Here is a 13,814-nt window from a genome sequence, read left to right as displayed (position 1 = left end):
TAAGATCTGTGACTCAAGTCAGAAATAAACTTTTTTTTTTTTAAAAAATGCAGTCCGCAAACCCCCCCAGACCCCACAAAAAAAGGGACATGTGAACATCACCAATGATTATAATGAGCACATGTTTTATCCATGAGAAATGGATGTCTGAATGAGGCCCAACTCATCTAGATTAAGGCTAACTTGACATAGGCCAAAATAATATCTGCCCCATTCAGGGACATTCATCAAAAATGGTGAAAGGGTTACAGATTGACATTGCCCCTATTGATTTCAGTGGGATCACAGCGCCACCACGACCTACTGAAGACCATCGTAGCCTTACTTTAGTCCCATGCAGAAATTTGATATAAACTGAATAAAACTTATCTGCAATTTTTTATAGCAAAATTGCACCTCTAAAATAGAGACAAATCTTTGAGGTCGCATGACTTGTTTGAAATTTGTCTATTTGGCCAGATTCTTCATGTAGTTCTAGACTTAAAGGGGTTGTCAATGTTAAAAAAGCAAGCTTTTCTTATAAGTTGTTAGTAGTAAAATAAAACAAAGCTCACCCTCCCTGGGTCCAGGTCTGAGTCTCTGCTGCCTGCAGCAGACAGAAAAGGAGCTGAGTGGCTTTGTCAATGTATATAGCTCAAGCTACGGAAACACCGGGAGCAGTGGCAGAGACTGGACCTGGGGAGGGTGAGTAGTGGTCCATTTTTATTTATTTTTACAACTAACAGAGCTTGTAGAAAAACTTTTCTGAAAGGCGACAGCCCTTTGAAAGCCTCATTCGAATATCCATTTTCCAAGTATGGGTTCTATATACATTCTTCACAGATAGAACATGTACCCATTAAGTTAAAACTCATCTTCTTAGCTGGTACTGTAAAATGCTGTGGATTTTACACATGTAAAATCTGCATCAAATACACAACGTGTAAATTTGTCTGCACCAGATTTGTTGCAGAAATGTCATTCATCTGAACAGAGCTTCAAAAGAAAACTAAGCAAAAACTGAATTTTCAGCTGCAGAAATTTCTGCATCAAATGAGCCACATGTAAATATAAACCCTCAGATGACACACACTGAATATTTACAACATTTTACAGTACAATGCATGGGGACCAGGGTAAGAATATGGAGTTTTTACAGGGAAATCATTACAAATGTGCGGATGCTTCTGACCGGAAATCCTCTGCCAAGTCTAGGCATATACCTCTACAAAAAAAAAAAACACAAACGTGAAGGTGAGAGCAGCATCCACGTGTAACAAAAAAAAAATATATATATATATATATATATATATACAGTACAGACCAAAAGTTTGGACACACCTTCTCATTTAAAGATTTTTCTGTATTTTCATGACTATGAAAATTGTACATTCACACTGAAGGCATCAAAACTATGAATTAACACGTGTGGAATTATATACTTAACAAAAAAGTGTGAAACAACTGAAAATATCTCTTATATTCTAAGTTCTTCAAAGTAGCCACCTTTTGCTTTGATGACTGCTTTGCACACTCTTGGCATTCTCTTGATGAGCTTCAAGAGGTAGTCACCGGAAATGGTCTTCCAACAATCTTGAAGGAGTTCCCAGAGATGCTTAGCACTTGTTGGCCCTTTTGCCTTCACTCTGCGGTCCAGCTCACCCCAAACCATCTCGATTGGGTTCAGGTCTGGTGACTGTGGAGGCCAGGTCATCTGGCGTAGCACCCCATCACTCTGCCTCTTGGTCAAATAGCCCTTACACAGCCTGGAGGTGTGTTTGGGGTCATTGTCCTGTTGAAAAATGAATGATGGTCCAACTAAACGCAAACCGGATGGAATAGCATGCCGCTGCAAGATGCTGTGGTAGCCATGCTGGTTCAGTATGCCTTCAATTTTGAATAAATCCCCAACAGTGTCACCAGCAAAGCACCCCCACACCATCACACCTCCTCCCCCATGCTTCACGGTGGGAACCAGGCATGTAGAGTCCATCCGTTCACCTTTTCTGCATCGCACAAAGACACGGTTGTTGGAACCAAAGATCTCAAATTTGGACTCATCAGACCAAAGCACAGATTTCCACTGGTCTAATGTCCATTCCTTGTGTTCTTTAGCCCAAACAAGTCTCTTCTGCTTGTTGCCTGTCCTTAGCAGTGGTTTCCTAGCAGCTATTTTACCATGAAGGCCTGCTGCACAAAGTCTCCTCTTAACAGTTGTTGAAAAGAAGAGAACCACCGAATGATAGGTCCAATCAGGCAAAGGATTATATGACGAAGGACGTGTTGTCCGAAACGCGCGTCGGGGTTTGCCGCGGGGTGCCACTCACATAAGCTGCTGTAGACACAGGTACGCTATTCATTTTCTGATTGACTGTATGCTGCCCCTTTGGTACTGCCTGTATAGATGTATCTGACATAGATATGGCCATAATTATAGTGCACATAGTACTTTCACATATACTGGTTGACCATATACCTGCTTTCGATCCTGGATTCTCAGGGGATTCTCACTATACGTTAATTAGATTCCCAGCAAATACGGTCTAATATTTGTACCTGCTGCATTACTATTATGTTTTGTATTATGCAGCTTATCATGTAAATTTTACTCTGTGATTTTTGTTTGTGTTTGGACTCTGCAATGCGGCTTTCCTTTTGCATGTAGTGCCACTTGTTACCTTTACATAATAAAAGTGATTTATATAATCCTTTGCCTGATTGGACCTATCATTCGGTGGTTCTCTTCTTTTCATGTGTGTTACCGAATGGTCTGCCATTCCTCATTGGTCCATATACTAAAGCACTTGGTATAAGTTTGACCGGGCCAGCCTACAGGTGATAGTATGGTCTGTGTCCTGTGCTTCAAGATTCAGTGTTTTTTGTCTCTCTTAACAGTTGTTGTACAGATGTGTCTGCTGCTAGAACTCTGTGTGGCATTGACCTGGTCTCTAATCTGAGCTGCTGTTAACCTGCGATTTCTGAGGCTGGTGACTCGGATAAACTTATTCTCAGAAGCAAAGGTGACTCTTGGTCTTCCTTTCCTGGGGCGGTCCTCATGTGAGCCAGTTTCTTTGTAGCACTTGATGGTTTTTGCAACTGCACTTGGGGACACTTTCAAAGTTTTCCCAATTTTTCGCACTGACTGACCATCATTTCTTAAAGTAATGATGGCCACTCGTTTTTCTTTACTTAGCTGCTTTTTTCTTGCCATAATACAAATTCTAACAGTCTATTTAGTAGAACTATCAGCTGTGTATCCACCAGACTTCTGCACAACACAACTGATGGTCCCAACCCCATTTATAAGGCAAGAAATCCCACTTATTAAACCTGACAGGGCACACCTGTGAAGTGAAGACCATTTCCGGTGACTACCTCTTGAAGGTCATCAAGAGAATGCCAAGAGTGTACAAAGCAGTCATCAAAGCAAAAGGTGGCTACTTTGAAGAACCTAGAATATAAGACATATTTTCAGTTGTTTCACACTTTTTTGTTAAGTATATAATTCCACATGTGTTAATTCATAGTTTTGTTACCTTCAGTGTGAATGTACGATTTTCAAAGTCATGAAAATACAGAAAATTTTTTAAATGAGATGGTGTGTCCAAACTTTTGGTCTGTACTGTATATCTGCAAGAAGATACAGGTGGCCACACATTTCCCCTGCAGCAATAAAGCCAATGCCTGACCATGTATCAGCAGCAAGCTCATGACTCCAGGCTGATACATTGTAGCAAACACAGGACAGGGCGGAGATCTGTCCTAAGCTCGGGTCACATGACTGTATTTTCTCTCATACGAGAGAATCATGCCAATTCTGGGTGCGATCCAATTTTCTCAGATGTGGAGAATATGTAAAAAAAAAAATTCTCCATCTTCTCCATTCTGTCATTCAGTAAAAAATTGGACTGCACTCAGATGTCATCCGAGTGCAGTCTGATGTTTTCCAAGGATTCATAGACTTGCATGGCAGAGAGCAATACGATTAATGGATGCAAACTGAGAATGCTGTGATTCTTTTTTCTTAGACTCGGTCAGAGTGAAAAAATAAAATCGGACATGTGTACGGCCCCATAGAATAACATTGGTCCGGCTGCGATCTGATGTTTCGTAGGATTGCACTTGGACTGAAAACACGAGCCCTTACTGGATACAATTGCCACAAATGCTCAGCTGTGAGCAGAATTAATGGGGTATGCGCACATGAAATCTTTTTCAGGTGGGATTAGAAAACGCTTAAAGTATGAACATAGACGTATTTCTCTATATAATCGACGTGCTTCTCATATGTACAGGCTTTGTAAAGCCTTTTAATAGCTTCAGGTTTCTAAAAACGCCCATTCTTCTGGTTATTTCCACTCAGAAGACACTCTGTACCTTACGATACAAGGCAATGTGAAAGCTTAAAAAAAATTTGGAAGATGCTAAAGGACATCTTCTGGAGCATTTTGCAATTGTTTTTGCTTTAAAAAAATGCTAGCAGTTTCTTAATTATTCAATGGAGTGAGAAAAAAAATGACTGGAAAAAGACAGGAAAAAAAAAAGTTGGGAAAACCCTCGAAAAACACTCAAGAAAAGACACAAAAGATACTTCAAGACAAGAAACAAATAAATAAAAACAAACAAGGCTAGAGTTTTCTAAAATGTTTACTGCTTGAAAAAACTCAGAAAACAGAAAGGCACGAAAAAAAAATAATGTTTTTGCCATAGAGGAAAAAGTAGCAAAAAAAACAAACACTGCAAATGTGAGATTTTGAAGAATGGTGAGAAACGGAAGCAAAGTGTATTCAAAAGCGGCAGAACAAACACAAGGATTGCTCTGTATGGACAGAAAACCTTTATAGGCACAAAAGCTGACGCTTCATCTGCGCATTCGTGAGCAGATCTCCGCAATCTGTCAGTCTTCAGCTCCACTGACTTCCAGGTAGCAGGTGTCAGCGAGCCTTTCATTAAAACTATCATTTCCAGCAGGGAATTCACACCTGACACCACTGTCTATGAATTGTAATCTCCACTATCATCATCCAATAAAAATCTATCATATTTCATGGTGTGTTACAGCAAAGGGATGAAAAAATATATATATAGGGCCTTGGTCGCGGAGAAGAAAAACTAGAAAACTCATTGGTTTTGCAGAATACACAGCTCCCGGCAATGGGATTAAAAGCACAATTCCCTATAGATCCAGGTATAATAAACAAACAAACAAGCAGCAGAGTTATATGAGGTCCTTGGAGTTGGAGAAAAGTTTACAGCTTCTACCTTCAGGGGATCTGGCTTTATAAACTTTATCCAGACATCTATGGGGCTTATAAAGCGGTTGCGTACTTCTTTTTAATTAAACTGAGTCAACTCTCAGCCCATGAGAAGGATGGAAACCCCCTCGAAATGCAGCCATTGCTCCATTTTTAATTAAAAAAAAGCAACTATTTTCTGACATTGATTTCACTTTAACAGATGCCACTGTGCCAAAGGGTGGAGGGTATGTAGATTAAAAGAGAATATTCCTGTGAAGCAGGGAGTATATAATCATAAAATATGATTATAAGGGAGGCAGAAAGCATGTTCTGCAACTAGGCTACGTTCCATGATAAGGATTTGGTGTTGCACCTATTCGCTAAATTTGATTACTTGCATTTTCTAGCGCATTTTTAGCTTATTTTTGCCAAGTTTTAAATATAGCTGCTTTGTGTTTGCTACCTCCTGATATTTTGCATTGACATATCTTTATTGATACAGTCACGTGCAGACTACATGCATTTTTTAGTGCGTTACTGCCATGAAACACACTAAAGATGAATGCACTTTTTTTATCTGCTGATTTTCCGCATCTAATGCAACTCTAAAAGGTAAAATGCACACATAAAAATCAAGAAAAATTGGCATGTTGTGGATTTCAATCAAGCACCACAGGTCAGTTTACGCAGTGTAAAAAGATTAAATAAAAAACTACAGTGATTTCTATACATCACATCCACTTTGCTGGAACTGTGAGTCTACATTCCCACATCACAGCTGGAACTGTGAGTCTACATTCCCACATCAAAAACTCACCAATAGCTCATCATGGGAACACAGCCTAAGGCTGTGTGCCCACGTAGCATTTTTCAAGCGTATATGCTGCGGAATTTCCGCAGCGTAAACGCTTGAAAAACGCATGTAGATCCGCATCCCATGTTCCCCAATGGGATTCCGCAAGTTCTATGCACATGCTGCGGATTTTTCCGCAGCGTTTATGCCGCGTTCAAAAATCCGCAGCATGTCATTTAATTTTGCGTTTCCGCAAGCGGAATTGCCTTTGTCCAATGCATAAAAAACGCAAGGCAATTCCGCATGTGGAAAACGCGTGATAAACGCGCGAAAAATGCGCGATAAACGCGTGCGGAATTCCGCATGCGTTTTTCCGGGAGAGGACTTGCATTTATGCAGCAGAAATTTTCTGCTTCATAAATGCAACGTGGGCACATAGCCTAAGACGTTGTGGGTTTTCTTGCGCTTTGAACATATGCAACATCCAAAACTCATCGCCAGAACGTAACTTTATGCAAATTTGGAATCAGGCGTCTGGTAAAGTTGAGCAACTCAAGTGCAATGCTTGACAATATCAGTCATTCCCATAGACTTTGCAAATGTATGACTGCCACTCCATTCAAGTGGGGAACTCTTATGATCTGTGGTGATACAAGCAGTGGGACTCCCAGGGATTAAAAACTTATCACTAGTCATGGGGATAGATAACATTTTTAAGGGGTTATCATAATCAGATGAGGACAAATCAGGAACTATATGTTTTAGGAAACTAATACAAAAAAACTGGTTGGAAGAGACTTAAGAAACAATGTGATAACATATTATGTTACTGAAGGAGCAGTTAATTATTGGAAAATCAAAAGTAAGAGTATAGGGATAAAATAATGTAAGGGTAGAATAGATGAATCAGGTGGTCTTTTTCGATGTTTAGGGGAGTGGAGGATGCTATTTAAGACACTATAGAATGATAAAGGATCAAGAACATGCTGCTGTTTGGCCACCGATACATTGATCTCTCAACAAGGCTTCTGATTTACTGCCCTGTAACATTTTACGACTTACTGGACACATTATACGTTTCAGCCAGGGAAGCAAAATGACATTTCCGGGCAATGCCCCAAGGTGCTGTGCTACATGGAAATGGCATACTTTATAACCTCGTTTGCATAATTAAGGTTATCCATAGGTTTATGCTCAACAATAGCAATAGTAAAAGGAGAAAAGGGTCACTCATAGCTCTGAGAATAGACCGAGGCTGAAAATGTATGTATATACTGTATAACCATGGCAAGAAAAGCGCACCATGAAGATCACAATGTGGCACCGCAATATCGCATCTAATGATTGTCAAGTGGCGACGTTGTAACGGAACCATCGAAATTGAAAACCTTGCTAGTTTAGGTTATTCTTGTGACCAGTCTGCGATTTGGCAGGTTTTTTTTTTTTTTGGTTTTTTTTTACAGTCAATTTGCAATTGTGAAATAATTCCGCAACATTAAGTTGAAATATTTTTTTGCACAATTTGAGATTTGAACGACCAAAGAAACCGTCACTGATGACACTTGGTAATGACACCCACCAGTGGTCATCACTCCCTGTACTTTCAGTCGTTGCAATGCTTTGGAAACATCACTGTTTAAAGTGCCATGGGATGGGGGCAGAGTTCGGACCACCATATGAAAAAATTATGCTCGATGGTCTCAAGTTGCACGCGATTCACTTGCCATAGACTTCAATGCAAGTCGCCTGATACATCAACTTTGACGCACCTTGAGTGCAATTTAGCCTTTGCAGGTCTAAAATAGTCGGGCGACACCAAGTTGAAGACTGTTGTACAAATCTATTTGGTTACTCGGCTAGTCGGAAAATTGCTGTCCCGTGACATGACTCCGAGGAGACACCGCTTTATGGTCTGTGTGGAAAACTGCTTAAACTTAAAGCGTTTTTTCCCATTGTCATAAATAGGTATTGTCTGATTGTGTTTGTAGATACAAGCAATTCCCTGATTCTTAAAATGTAAAGAAATTCTAGTGATATTAACACATTTGTTTACAATTCATTGCCTTGGAGACCGACCACTGCTGCTAGACAGCAGAACATGCGGAGCGCTTACAGGATCTATTCCATTGAGCTTGTGGTCCCAGCTTCGAAGTTGTCCAGGATCGCTTACAAGCTAGACAGCAGCGGTGGTCGGTCCGCTAGGCAACAAGTAATCGATTTAGTTAAATAGTAATCTTCAAAAGTGCTTATTTTTGCAAGCTCCATCCAAAAACATCCATTTATTATTATTGGACAGCATGCCGTCAGGTGTTACACGGACCAAAACACACTTATCTGAATGAGCCCTAACTATGAAATGTTAATACATGGAACAAAAAAAGGATGCAACATGTCTAACAAATATATGATAAAGCAGATGAGGGGGAGACATCTCACACCCCAAGAATGAAAAAGTCCAGCTAACTGGCACACTTATGGCCGCTCCCTATTACAAAGAAGAGAAACTGTAAAAATCCTCCAAGATACATAAATCCTCTGTGATCTGACATGTGCTTAGAGTGAGGCAATAATGTGCAAAAAAACAAAACAAAATGACAAATACAGGAGAGAGGGATAGATAGATAGAGAAGATAGATAGAGAAGATAGATAGAGAAGATAGATAGAGAAGATAGATAGAGAAGATAGATAGAGAAGATAGAGAAGATAGATAGAGAAGATAGATAGAGAAGATAGATAGAGAAGATAGATAGAGAAGATAGATAGAGAAGATAGATAGAGAAGATAGATAGAGAAGATAGATAGAGAAGATAGATAGAGAAGATAGATAGAGAAGATAGATAGAGAAGATAGATAGAGAAGATAGATAGAGAAGATAGATAGAGAAGATAGATAGAGAAGATAGATAGAGAAGATAGATAGAGAAGATAGTACATACAAGGGAAAAAGAGATAAGAGAGAAGACAGATGATTAGATAGATAGATACTACTTGAAAATATTCTCGTAGAAAGGCATAGCCGATCATGAAGTTAGTAAGAAAGTTGCTAAACTAAAATCTGATACACAGCTGATTATATATAGAGATTAAAAGGGAGTGCGAAGAGAAAAAATAAAGAGAGGAAGAAAAGAAAGGAAAGAAAAGAGAAAAAAAAGAAGAAAGAAAAGAGAGAAATAGAGATGACAGATAGAAGGATAGATAGATAGATAGATACACAGTGTATATCCAGCCATTCCTCTGGAGCAGGGTCATGTGCCGTGTGTACTAAGTTGCTTCTCTCTCCGCGGTCCTGTCAGCGGCACCTGCTCTGGATGCTCTGCTCCCTCTCCCCGGTCCTGTCAGTGACACCTGCTCTGGATGCTCTGCCCCCTCTCCCTGGTCCTGTCAGCAGCACCTGCTCTGGATGCTCTGCTCCCTCTCCCCGGTCCTGTCAGTGACACCTGCCCTGGATGCACTGACCCCTCTCCAAGGTCCTGTCAGTGGCACATGTTTTGGATGCTCTGCTCCCTCTCCCCGGTCCTGTCAGTGACACCTGCACTGGATGTTCTGCGCCCTCACCCCGGTCCTGTCAGTTGCACCTGCTCTGGATGCTCTGCTCCATCTCCCCGGTCCTGTCAGTGACACCTGCTCTGGATACTCTGCCCCCTCTCCCCGGTCCTGTCAGTGACACCTGCTCTGGATACTCTGCCCCCTCTCCCCTCCCCTGTCAGTGGCACCTGCTCTGGATCTCTGGATGCTCTGCCCCCTCTCCCCGATCCTGTCAGTGACACCTGCTCTGGATGCTTTGCCTCCTCTCCCCGGTCCTGTCAGTGGCACCTGCTCTAGATGCTCTGCCCCTTCACCCCGGTCCTGTCAGTTGCACCTGCTCTGGATGCTCTGCTCCATCTCCCCGGTCCTGTCAGTGACACCTGCTCTGGATGCTCTGCTCCCTCTCCCTGGTCCTGTCAGTGGCACCTGCTCTGGATGCTCTGCCCCCTCTCCCCAGTCCTGTCAGTGACACCTGCTCTGGATACTCTGCCGGCTCTCCCCGGTCCTGTCAGTGGCACCTGCTCTGGATGCTCTGCTCCCTCTCCCCGGTCCAGTCAGTGACACCTGCTCTGGATACTCTGCCCCCTCTCCCCGGTCCTGTCAGTGACACCTGCTCTGGATACTCTGCCCCCTCTCCCCTCCCCTGTCAGTGGCACCTGCTCTGGATCTCTGGATGCTCTGCCCCCTCTCCCCGATCCTGTCAGTGACACCTGCTCTGGATGCTTTGCCTCCTCTCCCCGGTCCTGTCAGTGGCACCTGCTCTAGATGCTCTGCCCCTTCACCCCGGTCCTGTCAGTTGCACCTGCTCTGGATGCTCTGCTCCATCTCCCCGGTCCTGTCAGTGACACCTGCTCTGGATGCTCTGCTCCCTCTCCCTGGTCCTGTCAGTGGCACCTGCTCTGGATGCTCTGCCCCCTCTCCCCAGTCCTGTCAGTGACACCTGCTCTGGATACTCTGCCGGCTCTCCCCGGTCCTGTCAGTGGCACCTGCTCTGGATGCTCTGCTCCCTCTCCCCGGTCCAGTCAGTGACACCTGCTCTGGATACTCTGCCCCCTCTCCCCGGTCCTGTCAGTGACACCTGCTCTGGATGCTCTGCTCCCTCTCCCTGGTCCTGTCAGTGGCACCTGCTCTGGATACTCTGCCCCCTCTCCCCGGTCCTGTCAGTGGCACCTGCTCTGGATGCTCTGCCCCCTCTCCCCGGTCCTGTCAGTGACACCTGCTCTGGATGCTCTGCTCCCTCTCCCCGGTCCTGTCAGTGACACCTGCTCTGGATGCTCTGCCCCCTCTCCCTGGTCCTGTCAGCAGCACCTGCTCTGGATGCTCTGCTCCCTCTCCCCGGTCCTGTCAGTGACACCTGCCCTGGATGCACTGACCCCTCTCCAAGGTCCTGTCAGTGGCACATGTTTTGGATGCTCTGCTCCCTCTCCCCGGTCCTGTCAGTGACACCTGCACTGGATGTTCTGCGCCCTCACCCCGGTCCTGTCAGTTGCACCTGCTCTGGATGCTCTGCTCCATCTCCCCGGTCCTGTCAGTGACACCTGCTCTGGATACTCTGCCCCCTCTCCCCGGTCCTGTCAGTGACACCTGCTCTGGATACTCTGCCCCCTCTCCCCTCCCCTGTCAGTGGCACCTGCTCTGGATCTCTGGATGCTCTGCCCCCTCTCCCCGATCCTGTCAGTGACACCTGCTCTGGATGCTTTGCCTCCTCTCCCCGGTCCTGTCAGTGGCACCTGCTCTAGATGCTCTGCCCCTTCACCCCGGTCCTGTCAGTTGCACCTGCTCTGGATGCTCTGCTCCATCTCCCTGGTCCTGTCAGTGACACCTGCTCTGGATGCTCTGCTCCCTCTCCCTGGTCCTGTCAGTGGCACCTGCTCTGGATGCTCTGCCCCCTCTCCCCAGTCCTGTCAGTGACACCTGCTCTGGATACTCTGCCGGCTCTCCCCGGTCCTGTCAGTGGCACCTGCTCTGGATGCTCTGCTCCCTCTCCCCGGTCCAGTCAGTGACACCTGCTCTGGATACTCTGCCCCCTCTCCCCGGTCCTGTCAGTGACACCTGCTCTGGATGCTCTGCTCCCTCTCCCTGGTCCTGTCAGTGGCACCTGCTCTGGATACTCTGCCCCCTCTCCCCGGTCCTGTCAGTGGCACCTGCTCTGGATGCTCTGCCCCCTCTCCCCGGTCCTGTCAGTGGCACCTGCTCTGGATGCTCTGCCCCCTCTCCCCGGTCCTGTCAGTGGCACCTGCTCTGGATGCTCTGCTCCCTCTCCCCGGTCCTGTCAGTGACACCTGCTCTGGATGCTCTGCCTCCTCTCCCTGGTCCTGTCAGTGGCACCTGCTCTGGATGCTCTGCCTCCTCTCCCTGGTCCAGTCAGTGGCACCTGCTCTGGATTCTCTGCTCCCTCTCCCCGGTCCTGTCAGTGGCACCTGCTCTGGATGATCTGCCCCCTCTCCCCAGTCCTGTCAGTGGCACCTGCTCTGGGTGCTCTGCCCCCTCTCCCCGGTCCTCTCAGTGACACCTGCTCTGGATGCTTTCCATCCTCTCCCCGGTCCTGTCAGTGACACCTGGTTTGGACGCTCTGCCCCCTCTCCCCAGTCCTGTCAGTGACACCTGCTCTGCCTCCTCTCCCCAGTCCTGTCAGTGACACCTGCTCTGGATGCTCTGCCCCCTCTCCCCGGTCCTGTCAGTGGCACCTGCTCTGGATGCTCTGCCTCCTCTCCCCAGTCCTGTCAGTGACACCTGCTCTGGATGCTCTGCCCCCTCTCACCAGTCCTGTCAGTGACACCTGCTCGGGATGCTCTGCCCCCTCTCCCCGGTCCTGTCAGTGACACCTGCTCGGGATGCTCTGCCCCCTCTCCCCGGTCCTGTCAGTGACACCTGCTCTGGATGCTCTGCCTCCTCTCCCTGGTCCAGTCAGTGGCACCTGCTCGGGATGCTCTGCCCCCTCTCCCCGGTCCTGTCAGTGACACCTGCTCTGGATGCTCTGCCCCCTCTCCCCGGTCCTGTCAGTGGCACCTGCTCTGGATGCTCTGCCCCCTCTCCCCAGTCCTGTCAGTGACACCTGCTCTGGATGCTCTGCCCCCTCTCCCCAGTCCTGTCAGTGACACCTGCTCTGGATACTCTGCCTCCTCTCCCCGGTCCTGTAATGACACCTGCTCTGGATACTCTGCCTCCTCTCCCCGGTCCTGTCAGTGACACCTGCTCGGGATGCTCTGCCCCCTCTCCCCGGTCCTGTCAGTGACACCTGCTCTGGATGCTCTGCCCCCTCTCCCCGGTCCTGTCAGTGACACCTGCTCGGGATGCTCTGCCCCCTCTCCCCGGTCCTGTCAGTGACACCTGCTCTGGATACTCTGCCTCCTCTCCCCGGTCCTGTCAGTGACACCTGCTCTGGATGCTCTGCCCCCTCTCCCCGGTCCTGTCAGTGACACCTGCTCGGGATGCTCTGCCTCCTCTCCCCGGTCCTGTCAGTGACACCTGCTCTGGATGCTCTGCCCCCTCTCCCCGGTCCTGTTAGTTGCACCTGCTCTGGATGCTCTGCTCCCTCTGCCCGGGTCCTGCAGACACACAGACTCCGCTATCAGCCCCTTCTCGGTAACTTTCCCCCGCAGACCCCGCATACTCAGGTGATATCGCTGCTGACTGACCGGCTGCCCACTACAAAGTTCCTGACTGACAGGTGGGCGCCGCGGACCACCCCGGGTACAACGCTGCCTAGAAAAGTGACAAGGGTGCCAGGCACGGACCCACCTGGTGCCGGGCTGTCGGGCGGGCAGTCCTGTGGCGGCGGATGCCAGTCACATCCAGCTGTGTGCGCGGTGCCCGCTCCCGGGCTGTGCCATCCTCCCCTCAGCAGGCGCCGAGCTCTGCGCGATGAGTGAAGTTGTGACAAGTGTCCGCTGCCGGCTGTGTGACCGCGGGGGGCTCCGCCGGTGAGCGCCGCTCTGGGGGTCTCCGCTCTGCAGGACAGAACACACTGCCCGGGTCCTGCCGGCTTACACGAGGAAGGATGAGCTGAGGCGGCGAGGACGCGCCTCTCCCCAGTGCGCGCCCCCGCCGGCTGCTCTGTCCTGCCCCACAGCGCCCTCTAGTGGCGTCTGTGGGAACTGCGAGCCTAGAAGATGAGCGCAGCTCTGAGGCTGGAGATGGGACGTACAGCAGCCTCATTTACTGCAGAAATGTTATTATATGAATATTTAATAATGGGACATATAGAGGGTCACAGCAGACTGGTGCAATATGCAGATTACTGTGTACTTGCTGATCATATTGCAGAAATTACATTACAA

General features: G+C 47.2%; 1 protein-coding gene across 1 annotated transcript in view; it reads right to left on the bottom strand.

Annotated features, from left to right (window-relative positions):
* CHST8 (carbohydrate sulfotransferase 8) overlaps positions 1-13,586 on the bottom strand; it is a 472,136-nt gene extending 458,550 nt beyond the window's left edge. Inside the window, exon 1 of the mRNA XM_073659772.1 lies at positions 13,276-13,586. The gene's annotated coding sequence lies outside the window, so the exon portion shown is untranslated. The remainder of the gene's footprint in view (positions 1-13,275) is intronic.
* Positions 13,587-13,814: the final 228 nt, after the last annotated feature.

Source organism: Phyllobates terribilis, unplaced genomic scaffold, assembly GCF_046119375.1.
Source record: "Phyllobates terribilis strain yellow unplaced genomic scaffold, ASM4611937v1 Scaffold_14__1_contigs__length_39327217, whole genome shotgun sequence".
Lineage (NCBI taxonomy): Eukaryota > Metazoa > Chordata > Amphibia > Anura > Dendrobatidae > Phyllobates > Phyllobates terribilis.
Note: the sequence above shows the minus strand (reverse complement) of the source record. Positions and strands in the feature narration are given on the sequence as shown.